The sequence below is a fragment of the Parasteatoda tepidariorum genome, chromosome 7, assembly GCF_982258835.1.
Source record: "Parasteatoda tepidariorum strain Cologne lab strain chromosome 7, Ptep-v5.0, whole genome shotgun sequence".
In the NCBI taxonomy this organism is placed as follows: Eukaryota; Metazoa; Arthropoda; class Arachnida; order Araneae; family Theridiidae; genus Parasteatoda; species Parasteatoda tepidariorum.
The window spans coordinates 77153104-77179289 of NC_141761.1; the positions used below are offsets into that span (position 1 = coordinate 77153104).

At 27.2% G+C, this 26186-nt stretch overlaps 1 protein-coding gene across 3 annotated transcripts in view; it reads left to right on the plus strand.

Moving 5' to 3' along the window:
- Nucleotides 1–26186, plus strand: part of LOC107457579 (uncharacterized) — a 316616-nt gene that overhangs the window by 109980 nt on the left and 180450 nt on the right. For 2 of the 3 annotated variants that reach the window (XM_087168090.1, XM_087168089.1), the window contains one exon: nucleotides 18173–18297. The gene's annotated coding sequence lies outside the window, so the exon portion shown is untranslated. Of the gene's footprint in view, nucleotides 1–18172; nucleotides 18298–23417; nucleotides 23519–26186 lie in introns of those variants that run through there. The other variant, XM_087168091.1, reaches the window with a different exon arrangement.

Consider the following 26186-nt stretch of genomic DNA (forward strand, 5'->3'; position numbering starts at 1 on the left):
AGCGCCTGCTTGAAGATTAGTATTGAAAACCTTATGTCATCGTCTTAAACAAGGCTAACATAAAATTTAATTTGATTAAATTAACTATTTGAAAAATATATAAAGTAAGTATCTCACATACCAGCATGAGTTTGATTCTGCCTCTCAGACTTACAATAAATCCGATTAATAATTCTTAACGTAGTTTCAAATTACTGAGAATATTTATAGATAATGAACTATTAATTTGTCAGAAAAATGCCGACGTTCAGTCAATGAAAGTTATATTCCATTATTATTATACAATTATGTAGGTGTCTAATAAAGGTCTTGGCGTACAAAATCAATATCTATAGTTTAATTGAATTTCATATCTTGACAAAATTGATCATAATGAAGCCTCTCGGTACGTTATAATTAAGTCATTAGCGAATATCAAAACATGGAAGCATGTAATAGGCGTGTGATTGATCGACGGTTAATTTCCCATATTTAGACAGGAATTTGGGGAACACCAATTAATTTCTCAGCTCATATTATGATATTGCTCTTTCAAGTTGTGAAACTAAGAAGTGACAAAATCTTGAATAATAGTATTTTTCCTAAGCCTAATTAGGCTTAATAACCTCATTGCGTGTTTTTTTTTAAACAAGACCAATATGAATTTTTTTTTTTTTTTGGTTTGAAAACAAAAATGCTTCACTTTTAACACCTAAATTCACCCTACTTCATTATTATGTGAAATATAAAGGAATACTACAAATTGTTCATTCTTATTTTATTAGATATATGGCATTCCTTCGATCAATTCAATAAAACTTGTAATAACAGTGACAGGTGAACATAAAATTCAGCATTTTTAAGTGGAAATATAGAAAAGACAAGAGAGCTGAGGGAAAATATCTAATACCTTTTTGAAAATCATTATATTTAGCAAAATAATCATTTCAATTACAAAACATGTAATTAATATGCTCTGTAATTACATTGAACGTTTACTTTAGCAATGACTGGTGTGACAAAAGGACAGGCGATATTAATGATATTTTACACTTTCTTAGTAAAGATGTTATTCATAATATTTACAACATGAAAACTAAGCGCTGTTAAAAAGCATCATTGTAAGATCATATGTTTCTTTTAAATGATCTTTGTAAGAAAAATAAACGACAAAGAACACAAATATCACACTTTTTAGACAGTAGCCCATATATATATATATATGCATGCATGCGGGGGGGGATGACTGAGGTGGACAAAACCTTGACCTAATAGTTATGTTTAATGTTAAAAATATGCAACAATTACAAACATTCCAAGCATTCCATAACAAACTTTTGACAAAAATACTTTTTCACATGAAGTGACAGCTTTAGAGTTTACCAGCTACACCACAAATTTAGTTTCCCAAATTATTGTTTACCAAGGCTAGGGATCTGGAACATTTAATAAATGGTAGAACTATACTGCAGAAACTTGTCATAAAGATTTTGAAAGTCGAGTTTTAATCGATCCAAAACTAACAGGTTTTAAATCGAAGCTCAAATTGACAATAAATTTAATCAAATAATTTCGAACTTCTAATTAGTTTTTTTGCGTTTTTCAAAGGGTATTTTTAAAGTATCAACATGGAAACTCTGAATACTTTTACCCAGTAACATCTTTTCCTTCTTTTTTTAGAGTTAGCAAACCAATTTATTTCCCAAAAGTAAACTTTTTAAATTAAACCAGAGAAACGCATTAATTCTGTATTGGATAGTTTTTCTTTGTTTGTTTACAAACATAGCCTTTCATTGCACTTTATTTAAATAGTATGTTACACAAAAATTTTGCAAATGAAGTTTAAAGATAAATTATAACACAAAGCACATTGCTTAACAGGAAAATGATTTATAAAACAAAGTTTGAATATGAGTATAATGTTCGTGTTAAGTACCTGCTGAATAAAAATTTATGTAATTGTGGTTTTTAATAGTTTGTTGTTACTAATTTTGTTGTTTTCTAAATGAAAAATCCGTCTGCTTGCAAGTGTCACTTACGGTTTGCAATGCGCCGGACAAGTTGGAAAAGTCTGCAGTATTTTCTAACCACCTAATTTACGTGAAGTATTTTTTTTCTTCATTTAGTTCGATTACGTTTCCATAATTATATTGTTTTTTTAGAATTTTAGAAATTTGATATAATTTGTAAATCTTTTATTGCTTGTAATATAATTAACCAAAAAATCTAATTTTAATACTACGACTACAGTATTTACAATTTTACTTTAAAAGCTAATATTAGTTTTTTAGCGGGCAGCAGATCAGATTGGAAAGCCTATTTTAATGCAATTTTAAGTTAATTTCAGTTGAACTAAATATCAAATGCTATAATTTTATTTCATCGTGCTTCCAGAGCATTTTTCTACACATCTTCGCATTGTCTAAAGCAAATAATTTTTACTACGTAACAAAATTTAACGTAAGGCTGAACGCCCAAAACAGCGGCGGTGTGTTTCGATATTTCTTTTCTTCTTTTTTTTTAATATACCGCTTGCAGTTTTTTTCAGTATAGAGAGAATGCTGTAAAGAGACCGTTGGAAGTTTTTGTGGTTTTCCTCTCAATGCTACGCAAATACGGGTTAGTTCCATCAAATAGTCTTCCATGAAAGCTAGTTTGCCCAAATGCTAGGTCCAGGAATTCCTTGGTCTTCTGGATTAGGTTCCAAATTACAAGATTATCGAGTTGAGCATTAATTGTCATAAACTCAGAATCGGGTCAGCTGCCCAACGCCGGCTATAAAATATGGTACAACAGCTTGTGCAACACATATACTCATTAAATAAGTAATCCAAGGAAACGGAAGCTGTACGATATCACTTAATTAATAATTTAATTCGCTTCAAAAATATTCAGATAGGAAAAGAGCAGTCGACACGTTTCAATCGCTCAAAAATAGGCACCCATTTTCCAGACTTTCCAGACAGGAATGAGAAGAAACCAAACTGATATGAACTATAAAGCGAAAAGTTGCCAACGTAAACTGGAGAGAAACAAAACTGGAAAAACCTCAGTAGTCGAAAGAGAATAAAAATAAAGATTAAAAAACAGAATATGAATAACCACTATGGCTGATAGGTTCATTGCATTAAGCGCGTGGAAATGCATTTTACCCTGATTTGCTTCTCTCAGCTACAGTGTGTCTTTTTATTCTTAATTTCCATCTTTATTTTTATTCTTTTTCGGCTACTGAGGTTTTTCCAGTTTTGTTTCTCTCATTTATTATCCAGTTGTCGTTGGCAACTTAATGCTTTACATTTCAAATCACTTTTGTTTCTTCTTACAAGACGACAGTCTTGTAAGTCTTGAAAATGGGCTCCTATTTTTGAGTGATTGAAATATGTCGACTGTTTTTTTTTCCCAACCTGTTTATTTTTGAAGTGAATGAAATTTTTAATCAAGTAACATACATTCATTATATTGTGCAATGCAGAATGGCTGTGTGTTTAAATTTAAGCCGATAATTTAATGCAGTTTTAAGAAGTAAAAATTATTTTCTTCTGTGATCACAAACAAAAAAAAGGGGTTATACCACACATAAATGACAGGCACTTATAAACATCGCCAACCAGCCGACCTCTTTCTAACGGCATTAAAGTCATAATTGTAAAATACTGCCAACGATTACTGCTTTCAGCGGGAGGTGAGAGTTATTCCAGTTCCACTTTCGTCTCTCAACGATTCATAAATCTTTCTGTAACTTATCCCGAGGCACCCCAACGATTCGAAACATACTTAAAGCTCTCCCAAGGCGAACCGTTGAGCCCGACATCGAACAACCAACCCTTCCCACGCGCACCCTGTATGTGTGTATGTCATTGGCGTGTCAGCTATCACTTCATTAACAAGATTCCGAGAATTTCATACTAACGCTGGAGCTAAGCATTGAAAATAATTACTCACAGTTGATTTGTGAAGAAGGTATTCGATGATTAGGGAATAATATACATCAATTATTCAGAACTGTTCATTGAAGTTTGATTATCAAGGAACTTCAATTTTTATTGTTCCATCTCATGCCATTAATTCAAACATAAGCTGTATCGATAACAATTGATTTTTCCTGACAATCAAACTTTAATGAACAGTTCTGAACCTTTTGTATTATTTATTTAATTTATTTAAAATTGAATTTATATTCACCCAAATAATTTTAGTGTACAGTTTTATATGTGCAGTTGAATTTATAAGAATAAAAATTCTAGTACTTTTCTATAAATATTCAAACTAATTCAGTAGTTTTCATGAACGTAATATTTTACCTAATCTTTACTCATTTCCCCACTTCAGGATGTTTAAATTAATTGATGACAGTCACAGACATAATCATTTTATTATATTATTTGCTTATTTTGAAGTTCGATTTTTTTTTCAAGCATTAAACTAAAACTTTTAACTGATGAACTTTTTCTGAAAAAATTTATCGTTGAAGGGACCGTAAATTATTGTTAAAATATATATTATCAAAATTTATTCTCAAAACTCAATTTCATTTACTTTTTTTTACATGCGCAGAAGTAGAGTATTAAACTAATGATTATGTTATGTATGAGTTTACGATCCTATCGAAAACAATCACTTTAACAAAACATATCGAGAGTTTCAAAGAGGACTTGCTTGATTTCGAGGGCAACAAGCTGATTTTTCATATCATATTTCATGCTTAAACAGTATGAAGTAAAAATTTTCAGCAGTCAGTTTTTTTTTTTTTTTTGGTTAAAATCCTTTTATACGAGTAGGCCTAGAGCAATTATTTTCATTGCATAACTCCAGCGTAAGTATTTTTGGAATTTTATTGAATGAGTGATATAAAACAAATATTCAGAACTATGCATTGAAGTTTGATTACTTAGAAGCATCTATTGTTATCGATCGTTACAGCTTTCATTAATATATATGACATAAGCTGAAACATACATTTCATACTTTAAATATCCAATTATGACTTCTCAGGAACAATTTGACCAATTTCTATCAAACTTCGCATTTTTCTATATAAAGTTACTCTTAAAACTATGTCAAAAATTTTATGATTTGCAATTTTAAAAATTTCCAACTGTTTTAACTGTTCAGATTTTTTAAATAATATAAAATAAGTAATTATTAAAAATAGTTTTTGCAGGGAATTTTTCTTGGATAAATGAATATTGTAATTGCGCGGAAAAGTTTTTCGATTCACTTAAAAAGTTTTCGGAATATTTCAAAGTACTCCAAAAGTAAAATTAGCATTAAAAGGATGAAATTTTGGATCGCTCTCCTGAACAAACTATTGGGACTATAATTCAGATTGCTGCTACTCCCTATATTTTATGGGTCGGAAATCCGAATCCGTTAGACAAAAGGTATCTTTTTTCATAGAAAGTACCTCTATGTGTCTGTTTTCGTAACTTAAAATATCTTTTGCATTAATTAATTAGCATATTTGAGATCAACTTACCCCTGATGTCATAAAACGTGAAAATCATATAAGTTATGGAGGTTGTTTCGTTATATAATATATGTGCATGGATCATATGCAATGGTAGCATATTTAAAATTATAACTATTACTTTTTTTAAAAAAAATACTACTTTCGAGTTCATTCAATGGTAAAGTATTCTATGCTTTGCCCATTACACCCAAAACGATAACTTTATAGCAATGTGAAAATTAAATGACATTTTCTAACTTCGCTAAAAGATCTTTTATTCCTCTAGTTATATAAAGATCATTACAATTACCACTTCTATAGTCATAATTACAATTCCTGCTGATCAGAATGGATAAAAGAGCTATCCTTTTTCAATTTGCAGAACTGTGAGAAATAAATTGCAAAGTTTGTAAGAAATCCGATCAATCAAAGATAAAACAAGAAAGTAATTGCATTCTAAGGATGTTGAACTCTTTTTCTTTTTTCTTTGAGATGAGTGTTGTTACAGTGTAGCAGACGTCTTAATTACTTCTTAAACAACTCCGATTCCTCTTAGATCCAAAAACAAGGTGACTATTACTGTTTTATTTATTAGGTTTGGTCATTTACCGTCAAACTAAAACGAATCCATTAATGATTTCTCAAGGATTTATAAAAAGCAAACTATATTAAATTAAATGCTCCACACGTCCATTTAAAAATGCGATTTTGTGTACGCTGTTTATTTTTTAATTGCAATATAAAAAAATAAACTTTTACCGTAAATGGATTCTTAATCGGATTGTTTTTGTCATACAATTTGCATGTTCAGCTGAGGCCCAGGCTGAAATTTTCTACATAATGAAATAAAATATGTAAAAAAAATTTGAAACAGTAATAGAAGACACCCATGGTAGGAACCCATGGAGTTCCCTTGTCTTCTGGATCGGGTCAAAAATCATAAGGCTACGAAGTTTAATATTGATAGGCGTAAACTAATAATTGGGTCCACTGTTCAACGAAGGTTATAAATTAAAATTGAAAAAAAAAATATATATAGTCAATTAAACATCGTTAATTCATGTAATTCATTTTTTAAACTTTGAAATATTTTTTGCTTTTTTTACTGGTGATTTGTAATGTATTAGGATTATAATTTGAAAATAATTAACTAGTTAACATAATCCTGGTCAGGAGAGCATTTTTTAAATTAAAATCATCGTGCTTTAAACTTGAATAAAGACTCAAATTCTACGCTATGTTTTGAAATTTTATATATTAAATTTCAATAACTTATTGAAATTAAAAATTAGTTCGCTATTTGAAAATAAAATGTCTGTTGTTAACTAACTAACATCCATATCTTCACTGCTAGCGTCTTTTTTGTTTAATTAAAGCATTTTTAATTAAGTTTGAAATATAAATAGTTGCATTACGTTGATGAAGTAAAATATCAAATAACATTTTAGTAAAAAAAGAATTATAATAATTTCGAGTGAAACTGTGCACAGATTTTAATCAACTTGTGCAACTCTAATCTATCAAAACAACGTAATCTGGAGAAGATTTTTTATAATTTATTTAAATTTTTATAAGAGATAAATATTATAAAATAGAAAATAACTCATATCTTATAACAAAGTTTTCCTAATGGATTAAAAGTTTACGATTTTATTTTAATTAAAAATACAATATGTTTTGAATTAAAAATTAATATTTCTACGTTTAAATTATGCATATTAGAGTTAACAATATGGTTAATATTTTCATATGTTATCCAGCGTCATATTTTCATAAATGCCCTCTGTCATTCATTCTTCATTTCATTTGACATACAGTGACATAATAAGACAAATTCATAGAAATGAAAAATCGTAACCATGTGGAAACTCTTCCTATTACAGAGCGGGCAAAGCTTACAGGTCGTATAGAACAGGGTTAAGAATAATTAAAACTAATTAGAATACGTTTAATTGTTATGCAGGAATACAGTAACTGCAATGCTTACGCATTTTAACAGGTTTACGCTAATTGCAATAAGCAATATTTTATAAAACTAGAAAAACAAAGCAAACGCATGCAGGTTAATAGGGTTAACAGTAACTACAGCATTTTTGCATGCTAACATGGCTAACAGTAATTGCAATATCTACACAGGTTAACAGCAATTGCAAGCGACACTTTCTTAAATGTAAATATTTATAATTAGAAAAATTAATAAAAATATAAATACAGGTAAATAAATTGAGTAATTTCTCTATGAATAATTCATTTTACACGAGTTGATTATAAAGATAAAAACAAATTCTTTGACATACAGCTGTTTTATTTGATAAAGAAATCATAGAAACCCAGTGTCGTGACCATAAAGAAATTCTTGCTTTTTATCTGCTTTTATTTATTTACAATATGTACAAAGATCACACGTCATAAAGAACAGGGTTAACAGTAATTGCAATCTTAAATGAATAGCTTGGGGAGGTCCTGACGCCAAACTTTAGATGAAAACAGTTTCTTTAATCTTTTGTATCTTATCACTTTCCTAACGCCCTCCTACACGCTTTTACTTGAAATATATTCATCATACTGCACCTTTACTTTGTTAATGAGAGGCTAACTTTATGTTTTGATGGGTTATGTTTATTTTTTAATGTTCCTTCATTGTATTGGGGTTATGACCTTTTCATCACCTTTTTCTTCAGATTTGCAGCTGAAGAATTAATAAAGTGGAGAGGGTTTTCCATGTCGTGATGAATCGTTTGTCTTAGTTTCTAATTTATTTTAGGAACTTGTGAATGTTTTGGGCTGAAATAATTTTTACTAATTAATTATATTTGTCGTTAATTAGGAAATAAATATTTATGAGTTTAAAGAATAGCTTAATTGCAAAAAAGTTAATTTATAATAATCTTATTACATCAAGTTATGCGCAAAATAAATTAATATAATTAATAGATTTTGATTAAGAATATTTAATTTTTTCAATTTTCTTCGAACAGTATATATATATATATATATATATATATATATATATATATATATATATATATATATATATATATATATATATATATATATATATATATATATATATATATATATATATATATATATATATATATATATATATATATATATATATATATATATATATATATACCTTTATACTGTCATATCCAGTATTTATATATTTACGAAATACATATTACTTTACTGTTCATATTTGAGGGTTTACTTAATTTTTTGGATAGTTAAAATTTTAATCATTAACTTTTTTTTGTACTCATAGCTTAAGGTTTTTTGATCAATTAAAAATGGTTTCTTTACTGAAATGCATTTTGAAAAAATTGCAATATTTACGGATTTATTCTATAAATATGATGTATAAATTTATTATCATGCATAAATTCATGAACCAAATGCTTAGAATTTTCATAAATTAACTTTTTTTTTATAATTTTTTTTTACAGACAAGTTTTTTAATGGGGTAAAGATCTGAAAACATAATTATTTTAAATTTTTTAAAAAATATATTATTATCTACATTTCTAATAGTGAAAAAAGAAGTATGCTTTACACCACTGTGCTTTCATATGTGATATCCTTCATACGTAAAAAATATCATGCTCGAAAGTGATGATAACGTTTGATAAATTTGAGACACTGAATAAGAATTTTTTTTTCGGCTAATAAAGACAAATTTCGATATTTTTTGAAAAATATATTGAAATTGCATAAATATATAATGTAATTTTAACTTCAAACATTCTTTCAATTTTTTTTTATTACTAATATTCAAAACGGCAAAGACAAATAACAGTAAATTCCTGCTTAGTGTTTTTTTTATCATTAAAGCATAATATTTTCAGTTACATGAAAATTTAGAGATATAAGTATTTCAATATCCCACTGAGGATTTCTTAAAATTTTCTCGGGCGTATTAATCGTATACACTTATACTTTAAGTAAATTATTTAGTTTTATTTTCGTCATATATTTTATACATTCTCACTTGGCCAAAATTGTAAGCTAAAATTGCTTCTTAATGCATTATAAAATTTGAGTTTACCCTTAAAATTTTAGTAAGGATTACAAATAAATTTAATGTGTTTAAGCAAAGCTTAGCAAGCAAATTTTGTATTCAATGTCGAATATCATTTTAAGTAAATTTTGAATTCATCGGTAGACTCGTATGGCATTAAAAGCAATTTAACTTCCATAATTTTCACTGTTAATTTTAGTTTTTTATAGTTCTAATTTTTTTCTAATTTGCCTGAAGTTTCTTTCTTTGTTTTTGAAATTTACTTGAATATATTGAAATTTTTAAATTTCAATATATTCAAGCGTGATATCAAACACCATTAAATGTTGCCAATGTGATGTGAGTATGAAATTCGATAATTTTTTCCTACAATTTAGTAGTAGTAAAGTGGAATCAAGCTCTTAAACTCTTTAAAAGTGCTAAAAAATTATTTTAACGTCTTAAGTTCCATAAAATTTGAGCGTAGCTTTTTAAAATAGTATGTTTCAATTAGTAACAGCAGGGTATATTATTTTCAACCTCCACTCAACTATTCCCTCAATTTAGTAGTAGTAGAGTGGAATCAGGCTCTTAAACTCTTTAAAAGTGCTAAAAAATTATTATAATTAACGTCATAAGTTACTTGAAAAGAAACTACGCTCAAAATTTATATAAGTTTCAAAAATATTATCTAATAAAACGTTCAAAAGCAGAATAAAAGCAACAGCAATTATTATATGCCAACCCTATAAGAAAGATTAGGTGGAATTTGATTACTTAAAAAAATAAATTTAAAAAAATCAAATAAACAATGAATTAAATAAAATAAGCTTTTTAGTTTTTTTTTTACAATATTTTATATAGATTAAACTAAGGTAAATTTAATATTTTGGAAACTGACGATATTGATTCTTTTGAAACGAAACTCAGTCTGCAAATCCTATGTTTAAATTAGTAGTATTGTACAATACAGAATATCCTGATCGAATGGAATATATTAACTTGGAATTCGGCTGGTGTTAACTATATGTAATACCATATCTAGAATAGTAATAATTTCTAATGATACACTTTGACAGTTAAGGGTGCAGATTTAACTACGAAGATATTTTTTGGGGGTTATTCAGGAACATGTCAATATGAAATTAGTTATATTTTATTGTTTTCTAGTTTAGTTTCTTCCTTCTGTATAATTGTTTAAAAAAATAAATGCAATCTAATGGAACTAAAGCTGAGGAGGAATCGGGATATTGATCATAATATAATTGCACATGTCGTTTAAATATCTATTACATATTTAACAGGAAAGTTGGGTGTTTTCTTAAAATAAAGAAAGTATTCGCTTTTTTTTAAATTTTATTTTAAGGCAATATTTAAAATTTTATTTGAGTGCAATGCCAGCTTTATAAGTCATTCCCGAAAATTTTATCATAATTCAAACTTCAAATCACACGGAAATTTTTTTTTAAGATTATGATTTCTATTAGTGGACATTAACGTTTTATTCATGGTATTATTTTGTATATATTGTTGGCAACATTCATTTCATACAGATGAGCTTCTGTAATATCATTGTAAACTATAAAATGTAATGTTTATAATAAACTCATTGATTAAATAGAATAGTTTTTCGTAGATAGACTTTTAGTTCAGTAAGATATAATTTGGAATTAAAATTTTACTCAAAGGCTTCTGTTTTTGAGAAAAGTTGTACGTGAGGTAAGATTTATTATGATTGTCGCAATTTGACTTTTTAATGTTTACTTCATGTCATATTCTTATTGATACTCTGAAAAGATGAGGATACTAATCTATGAGCCTAGGTCTGATAATTAATTTTACAACTTCACACACACCCGCTTGTTTGAGAACATGTGTTCCTCCTAATTATTTTTCTACGAAAATAATGAGCATGCTAATTTCAAATTGTCTTGTTCAAGTATGATTTAAAAGAAATACACGAATAAAATACAGCGATATCTCCAGGTAAGACGACCTTTGTGTAGCGACCTCTTCTTTTAAGACCTCTTTTGAGAGGCATTGAATTTTTTCCATAGGCTTTGTGTTGAAGGAAACCTTTAGGTGTATCTTACTCTTTAGGAGTTTTTTTAAATCAAAACCTCTCCTAGTTACCAGGCAAAACTCCGTTCCCAATTCAAAAAAAATCAAAATTAAAAATATTAACGAAAAAAAAATGGATTCAAATGTATTCATAATATTTGCGAGTGGCTTTTATTTAGAGCTCTTTTTGACAATTGCTGAAAGAGATTGACAACCTCATGTTACAGTAAGAGTACCTTAAAGACGTGCTATCAATGATTTAGTTATAGAGTTAAAAGTTAAATTACAAAAAAAAGTTTTTTTGAAAAAAATAGTAGGCATCTCAAACAAAGAAATCTCTAATTTTTTAAAGTAAATTAATTTTTATGATATAAAATAAACAGCAAACTTAAGCAAAAAAGTAATTATTTATTTAAAATAGTTCTATAATTTATAATTTGTAAATTTGTTTTTGCACTAAGTTATATGAGTAGGGATTATTTAAATTGTGGCTAAATTTTATTCATAGATCTAGTTTTCAGATCTTGGTTAGATTCTAGGTTAGATTATTACCTAGATTTGACAAAAGAATCATTCGTGCTTGAAAAAGAAAACTAACCAAAGGAATACAGATTGAGAAAAAAAAGGAAGACATGAGAAGTAATTTCACTCATTGAAGAGATTAATGACAATTCATATAGGAAACCGTTTTTATCGTTAATTATACATGTATATTTTTATCTTCATTCTCCTAATTTTTGTATGCAATTTAAAATTTTATTTTTGATTTTTCCTTAAAAATTTTAAAAATTAAAAAAATATTTTTTTTTGATAATCATATTATTAAACTTTTAAAAATATATATTCCCATGATAATATAAAAACAAGTTGTTCAAAACCCATATTTACTGGTTTTAAGTGATTAAAAAATTAACAATTAATAAAAAATTTAAAGGTCTGAAAAGTTTAAGAAAAGATCAAAATCTACAGATTTATGCTAAAACGAGATTTTTTAAGGAAATAAAAAGTTATTTACACTCATATTTGTCACTTGATTCTCATATAATGAAATTAAATAAGATTTGTTTTTCAAAATACTTTGTGGTGATTGAAATTAGGGAAATAGTTACGAACTTTTATAAAAATTCCACAAAAACGATGAAATAAAATTTGACATATTTTTCATCCTCAGAAAGAAGAATAAAGTCAGTTTCTTTAGTTTCAGGACGCACTTAAACTGATTAAGCTTCTTTTAACTAAAAAACAGGAAAATCGCACTTATATTCGAGAACTTTGACAACACTCATTATGCGCCTCGATGAAAATCACGAGTACTTGACGCAAACACTCGAAACTCTTAAGTTTTGGGATGTTTTGAATTAATAATGGAATTCTTAAGTTCTGTTTTCTTAAGCAATATATGGTATGACTGGTAGACTCATTTTGAATATTATGCTCGTGATGTTGACAATTTTTTTTATCAAGACAAAAATTTCCCCAAGTAGTTTTATGAGAGTTTCTTTTAAAAGAATGTAATTAGTTAATTAAACGAATTATATCTTACTTATAAATAAATATATGTTCAGATTAGTTTCTTATAAAGTAATTAGTTTTTGCTAAAGCTTTGTTTATAATATAAATGTTATTGTCTAAGTTGTAAATACGGCAATGGAAATAATGCCGAAAATCAGCCGCCAAAGCATGAAATGATAAAGAGCTTTCTAGGCTTTCTATATAATGCCAAATGAAAAACCAAAAAAAGCATAAAATATGATAATTGCATACTTCTAATAACTATAATAAATTTTAGCATTTGCTGGAATTAAATTCCTGTTACAATTTTGGTTCATTATATATTTTATTTAAAAACTTATGCATTTCTTATTAGTAATCTTAATGTACTATTAATAATAATTAGATTAAGTGGACTATTATCTGATATTTTCTATGCTGACTTTTATTGTAAGTTTAAAATCCCTTGTCCGGTATATCCTACGCCAGTGGTCGTAGAATTGTGGCTAATGAGCTAGCTTAACGTGATATTTTTGTGATTCGCTTTTCCTTCTGCTTTTAAATAAGATGCATATTCTTACATTTTCTTTTCAAATTATGCATATCTTTTATAGCCACAAATAGTCTTGATAATATTGATTTTTTTTTTCAAAAATATTATCAGATAGGTTGACAAATAAGTTTTTGAATGAGTAAATCAAACAAACTAAGCATTCTTGCAATTATTTTTAAATATATTAGTTTAAATGAAATTTTTAAGTTTATTTTGAGTCCAATTTGACTAATACTGATTATGCTTGCAAAACAAAACAAAAAATCATTCAGATTTTAAATGGAGTGCTTTAAAAATATTTTTGATTAGTCTCTTACGCCATTAAGTTCGTTTAAATTATTCGGTGTTCTTACTGTTTTTTTCCTCACCATACCTTTGTTAGTGATGATACATGGAATGAAAGATTCTGATTATGTAATAATTATGTAATGTATACACATGAGAAAAATCAAGAAAATTTTTGAATGGAAGTTATCTAATAAATTGGTAAATCTTTTACTAAAGAAAATGTTAATAGAATGAAATATTCATATATTTCTTCCAAACATAAATATTGTTTTATTCTTCCGAATATTTTAAGAATGAATTCGTTATTTATCTGAAATTTAAATTTGCATCCGTAATTTAAATATTTTAGTTTTTACTTATAGTTTTCGAAATAATCATGAATAGAAATGCATTATTATTTCGAAAAGAAATGCTCAGAGAAAAATGCATGGATTAAAACTGATTAACATGCATAATGTTCAGATTATTTTCTGTTTAAAATATTTTTCTGAATTAGCATTCATTTAGACTTGGAAAATAATTAGGACTTATTAAAAACTTTATTCTTATGGATTTTACAAAGAATCATACATATTCCATTTCTTGGTTTCAGAGCGGCTAATTTCTATTTGGGAGATTATCTGTGATTTTAAGTTTTAATGAATTTGTTTCATACTTTTTTCTATGAAAAAATAAATTATACCATTGGAAAACAATTTTACCAATGGGAAAAAAATTAGCACATTTGTAAGAAACGAAACTTTATGGTTGAATTTTAAATCATTTTAATTTCCTTTAAAGTGATTAAAGAAACTGAGTACAAAATGACATGAAACAGACCTCGGTTGGATAGCTGGGGGTTGTGAGTTTGATCGTGTATCTGCAGCAAGGTGCACGTTAAATTTGCCGTGACTGGAAGTCCTTTCGTTGGTTGTGGTGTGAAAGCTTGTTACGAGAGGTACCAGCTCAGTTGCTATCCCCGTCATATGACCAGGTTCAAAATTACGTAGCATTCCTACCATTTCTGTTAAAATATAGGGCCCTAAAAAGGGGAGTAAATGCTTGGGTCATGGTTAGGTGGTGATGAAACAGACATGCTACACTTTTGGAATAGGTAAGGGATTAATCCATATAAAAACTTACATCAGTTTCTAAACTCATCCCGTGTTTGGACACTGATGAAGATTCTTCCCCAAAGGTATTCCTAATTATTCTTACGTTAATTTGTTGATTTTTGAACCGAAATGAAGTTTAAAAAACAATATTCTATTTTAATAAATAAAATTTTCTTAAATATTAATTTTTCTATACATTTATTGATAGTGGAATTTCAAAACGACTAATTTGCTAAACTTAACAAATTGATGTAAAAAAGAAACTCAACGACTAATTTAGTTTCATAAGAAATTGTAAAGCCATTTTAGTTGTTTTTAAACAGTTTAATGGATTATATTTCTATTATACTTGTACAGTGCTCCAAAAAACGGACCACGAAATCGAATTTTAAATATACGATTTTTTTAAAATTTGATTTCATCGGAACTATTCTAAAGATTTTGCTCAAATTATGTATTTGCCATGCAAAATTAGATACTTTAAAATAATGCAGAATATTGTATACCTTACAATTCAAAATTATTTCAACTATTATTAAATAAAATAATAAATATTTAGTGAAATTTATTTTTGCTTTTAATTATCTATGGAAAAACTAATTTTATAATTGTGTGCAAAATTTTTTTAATCCGCTTAAAATATTTTCAAGATATACGCAAAAAGTAAAACTAACATAAATTGATCCAAACTTTAGATCGCTCTCCTAACCAAACTATTATGACCATATTTCCCAGATTGGACCTTATTTCCTATAGGTGGAAGTAAGATATATTCCCCCTATATTTTGGGAGTAAGAAATTCCCCCTATGTTTTGGGAGTAAGAAATCCAAATCCTTCGAAAAAATATGTTATTTAGAGAAAACACGCTTTTGTGTCAGATTTCATAACTTTAAATATATTTTACACTAATTAATTAGCATATTCCAGGTAACCTCCTAGAACCATTAAATTTTGAATTTTTGAGAACCTCGAACCATTATGAAGATGCGATCATTATATCGCAATTTATTCAGGGTGCACTGTACAACAAGATAGGCATGTATAGCGCTTTTTTAGTATCTATATACACATTATATAATATTTTTATGAATTATGCACAGAAAACGTTACGCATATATAGATCATAAAAATTTTATGGTTTTGAATAATTTAGTTTTCTGCCTTTCATTCATTTCTCGGGAAATCTTTTTTAAGCTTTAATTTCGTTTGAACATCACTCGCACTTATTTACACATATATACATTTCCCTTTTATAGGTTTTTCCTTTTATTATGGAAGTAATAGAAAAAGGGGGAAAAGTTTGCTTTCAGAAAAAGCTATTAAGGAACGAAGTATTTCCAGCTTAAACATTTTCAGAAAAAAAAAAACGATAACTAGCATCCCATCTGCTACAGACAAGAATTAAATTAATACTACCGGCAGTTTCCCACAACCAAAACTTATAAAAGAAATTTATGTGGATATTGAAAAAGTCGATTCATACTCAACTGCTTGAGAATCCCAAACAAATAAATATTACAATGGCTTTTCCACCTCTGTTTGTCAACAGCTCCAGAAGATAGTAGATTTTAAGCTTTTCCAATCCCCTAGTAAACACCATAGTTTTACTTTATGATTTTACTTACTGTCTCACACCATTGGAATAAATGGATTTACTATCTTCGCAGTATGAATCAGTTCTGAATGCGTTGGACATCGGCATTATTTACAAGGCTTTCTGTTTGCGGGTATAAATAATGTTCGCAATTCCTCCACAAAATCTCGGCAGCTGCCATTTTTCTCACAATGTCCTTTTTAGTTTTTCCACATCCCTGTCTTCTCATAAGTTACTCTTTCAGGTAGTTTATTATTATTATTTTTTTTTGCTTCGATGTTGTGAGAGTTTTTATGATTATTTTTAGATTCGTCACGTTCGCGTTCCTAGTGCTACAAGAGCCGATACGTGAGTGTCTTAGTTGGTACTTCGTCTTGTATTTTTGACAAGTTTTTGTTTGTTTTTCTCCCAAACTCAAAGAAGACAGCTGTTTTGAAGTAATTGGTGTGCCCCAGCTTTCGGCTCTAATGCGATATTTCGGAAGAATTTATTTATAAATTCCAGACTGATGCTTGTTTTTGAAATCTTTATTGCCGAAATAGTTTTTTATGATGAACTTAAATTACTTTGAGACTTTCGATTGTGTACTTTTCTGTTATAATTCAAAATTATATTCCTTATATTTAAAAAAAATGAATATTTGAGTTAAAAATACACATTTTTACTCTGTGTCTGATATATATATATATTTATTTTGTGAGAATTAGTCACGTGCATTTTTTGAAATTATTTATTTTTTAAAGAGTGGAGAAAATTTCGAGAAACACTTTATTTGCTGATATTATTGAATCAAGGTGGCGATTATTAGGAAAAAAATCATGTGTGTATATGTTGTAGAGTGAGATTATTTAAAACGTTCGAAAAACGATCATGTGATTTATAGACATTCCTTATACATTTAATGCTTCACTTCTTTTATGTTTTACATATTCTATTAATATATATAAAATTACGTATAGAGTTATTCTTTTTATTGGTGTAAGTTACTGGAGGCAAAATAAGTTGAGAATGTAGTTAATTGAAGTTTTATATAAATTTAATGAAGCACCGTCTGAAATGTTTAATTTTCTTAATTTTTTTAAATAAGTATATTTTAAATTCCAGTATACTTACTTGATAACTTCCCAATATTATTTTAAAATTGTTAAAATAATTGTTTTTAATACTTTTTGTTTTTTATAGAATAAAATCAACTAAATTTCTAACTACTATTTCAACTTTAATGTGTTTCTATTTTTCAATGAAATTAAAAAAAATGGTAAAACAGAAAAATATTTACAAAGGGCATTTTTTCCAACTTTTAAAAAAAATTTCTGATAAAATTAGCTCTAATTCATGGAAAATTTATAGTAGAACAAAACAATTTAGTCGAAGATTAGTTATGCGAGCAAATAAAAAAATATTAGTTCCATATGCATGAATATTCACCCCCTAATTTGTTAATTGGATATAAGATTTTAAAAAGGTAGTGTAATTGCCAACTAATTAATCTCTGATATCATGTTTTTGTTGTTAAATTTTTGTCTATTATATTATGTGCAGAGTTAATGCATACGTGCCAACAATTTTTTTTAATACTTAATTTGTTTTATAATAAATATTTAAACTTAAGTATTACTAAGGTTGCATATGATTAAAAAAATTTTCTTCTTTTCATTATAGAAGTTATTTGGGCTTTGTCGTTACCTCAGAATTTGGTTACATAAAAGAGGTTGAAAAGATGAATTGCTTCTAGAATATATTCTCTATCGTAATCTACGTATTTCTATTGTTAATGAGAAATTTAGGTAAGTCTTGTTGCTCTTTTTATCGATAACTTCCTATTATTACAAAATTTTATTTTGTTTTGCATTTATTTTTCATAGGATAGTAAAATAAATAAAAATAAATAATTTAAATGATTCACAAAATATTTAGACCGAGAGACCCTGGGTGGTAGGACGTTGGGCTAATATTCGTGAGAACAGAAGTTTGAATCAAGCCGGCCGAAAAAAAACCGTGAATTCAATGGTGACTGGTGCACGTTAAATCGGTCAAGGTTACAAAGTCTTCCAAATTCCCGTAACAAATCAATACGTACTGAATTGGAGATTGATCGTTATCTAGTTCAGGTCCAAATTGCAAATATGTGCATGAATGAATGGATGTATGAATATATCTGCCCTTTAAAACTGGCTAAGACGCGTGTGTGTGGCTAAAATCGTATTCTTTGCTATAGATGGCCCTACTGAAAAAACAAGATAAATAATTCACCCTCTGCCTGAAATTTGCTTGGTTACCCAAGCAAACTTGCTGATATTGGAAAGTGGCAATAGAAAAAACTACAGAATAATAATTTTTTATAGTGATTTTCTGTATGTTCATTTAACAACTAAGCAAATTATTTAAAAAATCTTGTATTCTCTTAGAACATCATAACCTGAAAGCTATGTCCATTTTCAATATATTTTTGAAATATTGAAAGTATAGGAAGCTTCTTCGTATTGGTTGAAAAAAGTAAGTAATCAATAAATTAGTACAAAACAACGCTTGGAAACCAAGCACGGAACAGAATGACATATGCCATCACAGTTAATAAAGTTTAAATGATTCTTTTTTTTTTTTATCAATTACCATATTTGGTTCCATCCGGAGGCTTTACGTTATTAGATTATGCAAAACACTTTTTTAGCAATTCATTCTATAAAAATAATGATTAAATATGTTCAGTATTCTTTTGTGTGATGCTCATGCAATCAAGCGGTTTTCTCTGGTACTTATCCTTTTCAAGGTTTATAAAAAAAAACTCTTAAAATTATATCTTTTGATATAATTTTGAACGTCTACTGGCTATAATTTTGGACGGCTACTGGACGGAATTTTGTTTTTATTAAGAGTTTTACTTACTCTCTAATCGAGAAGTTATTTTCTCTGTAACTTCATGTTAAAGATAAACTTATAAAATCTATTTTTAACGTGATTGTTTAATTGCTAAATTTTATAAGAAAAACTTATTATGAACGGATTCCCTTTCTCAAGTTCTATATATATAGACGCAACATAACGTAGGTAAAAAGTAAATAAGACTCTCAACGGAGCAATCTACTGACAGACCAACTGTAAATGGACTATTAGGTATTTTCATACTTTAATTGTAAGAATGCCATATTTAAAATTTGCGAGTAGCAATTTAAATTGCTTAAAATAAATCCAAATGAGTTTTTTAAACTGACTTGTTGCTAATATAAATTAGTATTATATCAAGGCAGTAAACATACTTGATTTTTTTTTACTTCTACATGAGACAAGAAACAAGCTGTCGCCCAAGATACCGAAAAAGGAGCCGCTTGGCGGTCACCCGAAATATAAAGCTAAAGAAGTTTGCATTCGGAAGAAAAAAATTGCGAAGATTATTCTTGTTGAGCGTCAATCATGACGGTGAAAGCTAGAAATTTAAGGAGATGATGTACAACTTCTTGACATTTGAACTAAATAAAAAGAGAATAACTTACTTGGATTACGATATTTAACAAGCTACCCGCATTAATCAACTCGGGTTATCACAATATTTACGATTTGTTCCATTTTAACTAGCAGCTGTGAAAGTAAAAGATTTAAAGTGTGTAATAATCACAGTTTTGAGGTGTCAAAATTGATAAAGCTAAACGTTACCAAAGACGTTAAATTTAAAAGGAAGAAAGCCTTTTTTGATTTAAATAAGATCATAATATATTGAAAACTCTTTGTTTCAAGAAAAATAATTTCTGAAACAGTTCAAATTTTTTATACACGAAATTTGTGTTTAAAAAGTGAAATTAAGTTATATAATGCTAACCTACATCTAAGGTTTTTCTAAAATTATTGTAAAATAAAATTGTGTCTTAAAAATTTAATAAAATAAAAATTATTCGAACACTTATTATAAAATCATTTGTATTTTACAAATTGTAGATTGTGTACAAAAGTTATAAATTTTGTTATTCAAAATTCCACTATCTTTCTTTCCACTTTAACCCTTTGACGCAGATAGGACCCCCGGGTCCCTTTTATGTATTTTTGCTGACGCTCTAATTTACAAGTAAAAATTCATTTTTATCTTTTTTAATTGAAAAACAGTCTAATAATTACTAAGAAATATCTGTTAGATTATCAGAATTATATATGTAGTAAGATATAAAAGCCAAAAAAAATAATTTGAAACTTTCCCATTCATATTCTAAAACGTATTAATTATTTATTTTGTGAAATTTAAGTAATGAATAACTATTTCTCTTAGATCTAAAGAACTGCAAATAAGTACTCATTTGAAACATAATTGTATGAAAGTGAGTAGTACCTTTAACACAGAAAAAGACACCAGTGTTTCATGCTCTATTTCATTTCCATAAATTATTAAAATGTTAAATGCAATATATTTCCCTTATTTTGAACTAAATTGATGCAAAATAATGAAAAAAGTATAAAAATCATGTTTAATAAAACTTCTGCGCCAAAGGGTTAAACGACAAAAATCTGAATCCACAAAGAAGTCATGTTTATTGTGAGGAATTGTTGTTGTTTGATTTCGTACTGAGGAATTTTTTATTAGTTTAGTGTCAGGTGATGCATTCTCTAAAAAGTTATACCGATTCTTCTTAATTCTTTTTGCTGTTGTTGTTTTTTACTGCATTTGTCACACGAACACTGAGACCTAATAAATGTAGTAAATGGTAGAATTTGATTTGCGCTGCGACTTTCATTAGGATAACCAAATTGTGTACTTTCACGTAGTCAAGAAAGAAACCATAACCAAGAAAAATGCTCCTTAAGGGTAACCAATTCTGGAAAGAAAGAAAAAACATAAATTCTTTTTTCTCTGCAACAACAATGATATAAAGATGTCACTACTTATTACTGTTGTAAAAGATGTTGTTTTTCAAACACTTTGAAATATCTGAAAATATTCACCTGGGGATCAAAATTTTATGAACCTAATCTAGAGGTAATTATGAAACAGAATATAAAAATTAACAAAATTAACAAATTACCAAAATTAGCAACAATGATATAAAGATGTTACTACTTATTACCGTTGTAAAAGGTGTTGTTTTTCAAACACTTTGAAAGATCTGAAAATATTCACCTGGGAATCAAAATTTTATGAACCTAATCTAGAGGTAATTATGAAACAGAATATAAAAATTACCAAAATTACCAAATTAAATATAACTGAGAAATTTATTAACGTACAAGACAAACAACAATTAACAAGTTGCAGAGTTTGGATGTAGGAAGAGATTTCCTTCAAATTAAAAATTCATCGTCATTTCTTGTTTCGCATTCCACAAGAGAATTGTCTAACCCAACCAATTACATTTCGATACTGCTTTCAAAACGTTGCTAATTATTGCTGTAGTTTAAATGGTATTAAATTTATGTATTAGAACTGAAGCTTACAACACTCGCAGAAAAATCCCTGCCCTCCAAATAAAACTAATTCAGTTATTTGAACAATAATTACAGAAATACAGATTAGAAAATATTTCGACCAATTTAACGAACATTATTAAAACACTTAATGATTAAAAAACAAACTCGCATGTATTAATTTTTCAAGTTATTTCTTAAATTTTAATTTTTTTTTAATATATTTTCTTATTAATTTTCGTTTTTTTTTATTTAAGTCTCGTCAATAAATTAAAATTATATTATAGTGTGCGAGTGTGTATATACAAAGTTCAGCGCAGAACAGAACATGACTTGCAGATATTGTAGAATGTATGTAAGCAGGATAAAAGGAAATTGGCAAATATTGGAATTAATTTGAATTAAAAAGCTTTTTTTTGTACAAAATAAATTGAAAAAGTGCAGTAATTTAGTTATTAAGCATTAGTATTTTTTATTCACTAATATTCATTAATATTTATTTAATAATTTCGATTTGATTTATTAATATCCCTTTCACATTCATTTTATTCATTAATGATTTCATTTATTAATATTCATTGTTATTTTCTTTTTCATTGATATATTTTTTTTAAGTCTTGACTTAAGTATAAAATAATGTATGGGTGTGTAAAATTCAATGCAGAAATGAACTTGACTCCTTCTTGCTGATATTGTAGATTATATCCTGTTATGAACAGAATGAAAGGAAATGGACTAATATTAAAAATGATTTAAATGAAAAACCTCTTTTTTGCACAAAAATTAATTAAAATAAAAATTTATTAAAATAAAAATTAATTGAATTAAAAATTAATTAAAATTAAAAATTAAATGAATAATTAAAAGTTATTTTTTGCTTCAAAAATAGTTTATATATGTATGAAAGATCAAGACTTTATAGTTATAGACTGAATAAAAATGTCAAATAAGTTTTTGACAGTGTCAAATAAAATAAATATTGTGTGTAAGCACAATCACTACGCAAAAACCAAAGTTGCAGTTAGTGACAGATATTAATTACCGGTAATTAATTTATCATCAATCGTTACTGGGAGCTTCAAATTGAGGAACATCTCTAAAAATAAGAAAACTAATTTAAGAACTTGTAGTGTTGATAAATAAGAAAATGTCCTTAAATGTCAGTTAAACATTTGGTAATTTATTTAACTTCACATTACCATTATTTATATATTTATCAAGCGCATCTCGTATGATTGTTTTGGGGAGAAAAAAGAATAAATCAATATAAATATTGCACACATCTGTGAAATATGAAATAGCATGTTTTTTTCTAGATCAGAAATCTGTGTCTTCTATCGCCTACGATTATTTGTCAGGATATCCTTATTAAAATGCAATTTTATTAAAAATTTGGCCGAAATAGTTTAGTTATATGAAACTGGTATCAGTCAGCATTTTTTCTAGAAGTATTCACAGTTTAAAGTTCATTATGAACATTTTCCAAAGAATTTCAAGCTAATTGTCTCAGAAAAAGACCCTCTATGTATAACTATTTTACTTTATTTACGACATTGGATTAAAACTGTTATTTTTGAAAAATAAGTAAAAATTGCTCCAACATAAATAGCTGGGATTAGTTAAGTAAGTGAAATATTTATTTTATTTTATAATAATAATAATAATAATAAAAATAGCATACGATATTTGTTTTAAATTAAATTTGTATTTTTATTTTAAAATTATTTTTATTTCATAATTAAAGTGAAAAATTAAGATATATTTCCAATCCATTTTAATTAAAATATTTGTTTTTAAAAATTCATCACTGTGGTGACTTAATATTGTATAATTATTCTCATTCATTATACTTGGTAATAAATATTGGAACAATCAAAACTGTATATAAGCAAAACTTATATGTGGAATATTATACAATGAAATAATGTCCGTTTCGTGAATTCTCACAGGACAAGTAAATCGCATGATGTTACATTCAATAAATATAGCAACTATAGATTGGAGCAGAGAACTGATAGAAGATATTAATGGAGTTTTAATCATTTGAGATCTTTTAAACGCTTATTTTTCTACTCGTTGTAATATTTTCTGTTTTTATCAAATTTCGACATTTTTAGTGAAAGGATTCTTAGGATTAAGAATGGATGCTTGAAGTATTTTTTTATCCTAAGATGTTTCTGCATTATGCTATAGTTGTCTTTAAGTACAGTGCCCAAAAAAAGTGGATCACTCTAAACACCTTTTGATCTAATAATCTTAATGGTCCGAGGGGATGAACTCAAATATGCTAATTATTACATACAATATCTTAAACTACGAAATCAAACACAAAACATACATTCTTTAAATAAACATGGCCTTTTACAATGAATTCGGATTTCTGACTCTCAAAATATAGGGGTTAGCCGTAACCTGGAAAATATAGTCCCAATAGTTTGGTTAGGAGACCGGTCGAAAATTTGGAGCCCTTAATGTTAGTTTTACTTCTTGCGTATATCGCTATAACTCGAACGCTTTAAGCGAATTGAAAAATATTATAAAATTCATTTATCTGAAGGTAATTTCTTGCAAAAAAATAATTTTTTGTAAATACTTTTTCTTATTTTAGTTCTTGATAAATGGAAAAAATTTGAATTGTAAGGTATACAGTTTCTTATATTATTTTGAAGAAAGTAATTTTACATTGAAAATACAAAACTTAAGTGAAATCGGACGAATAGTCCCCGAGAAATCGAATTATAAGGATCTGACTTTTTTTTACAATTATTAAATAAAATGATTAGAAAATTACAAATATTTACCGAAAGTTATTTTTTTGCTTGAAAATGTCTTCCGATAAGAGAATCTTATAATTGTGTGCAAAAACTTTTCAATTCGCTTTAAAAATTCTCGAGACATAGCGAAAAAGACAGAAAAGAAAATGAACATAAAGGTGTTCAAATTTTGAACCGCTCATCTTACCTAACTATTGGGACCATATTTCCTAAATTGCGACAATCCTCAATAGTTTGGAGGACATAAAAAAGAATCTGTCAGAAAAAAGGTATGTTTATTGCAAAAAAGTACCAATTTGTGTTTGATTTCGAATCTTAAGATATCGTCTGCCACTTATTAATTAGCATATTTGAGGTCATTCTTTCGAAGCATAAATATTGTGACCTAGAACGTAAAGATTCGATCATTAGATCTCAAGTTATTCAGGGTGGTCCGCTTTTTGCGCTCTGTACATGTCTTCGTGATAAGTTTATGGATGCGTTGAAGTTAAATATTTGTCATATGTAATCTGTGTGGAAAAGAAAATTTTCAACCCAAACAAAATTCCCCGTGTATGCAACAGAGCAACATTAATTTTAAACATTCATTAATTATATTCTATTAATATAATTTTAAAGTTACAGTTTAAAAATTTTGGTGACCTATTTATATATTGGATAAAGTAAGAAAATTCGTGTTGAAATATTTTCTTTCACGTACCATAGACTTATTAATTCTGCTTTTCTTTCCCAAAGTGGCTTTGGGGGCCAAAATCTTTTAGAGTTTCTAAGAAATATAGATGATATTTATGTTTTTCACGTACTTAACCTTTTCTACTGTTTACATCGCCGAAGTTTTACGATATTTTTCTATCGATATTAAAGAAAAAAATTGCTAAAAACTTTTCATTTCTATGTTTTTAAAATACTCGCATCTTTTTGATTGTTTTTTAAAAATGATCAGTTTTAACAATAAGTTTCATTAAATAATTGATTTATACTGTAATGTTTTATCCTTATTATTGCTTATTCTTATAAAAATCTTAACGCAATTCTAACATGAATTTAGTACCTATATAATATATATCAAAAGTTTCGTGAATTAGTTTTTACATTTTTTTGCAACAATGAACTATCAAACTAAAATGTATCATATCTTTTTGAAATTTATAATTTGAAATCATACATTTGAACGAGCTCTTATAACCATGATCCTTTGCTAATTTTTAACCAAAATAAAAATTTTGCTTTTAAATTTCGCTACATAAGCATGTCATCCACCTGAAAGCTTTATTTATGAATCTGGTGAATAAAAATATTTCCAATAATCTAACAGCTATAAAAATATTTCCAATTGTAATTTACTAAATTGTTTGTTATCATTTGAAAAATATGTAATTTTTGGAAAAATTACTTTACTTGCTTTGAACCAACTATGTTAATTCTGAAACATTTAAATATTTTGATCCTTTGAACCAACTATGTTCATTTTGAAACATTTAAATATTTTGATCCCATCCCGACTTGTTTTAAATTTT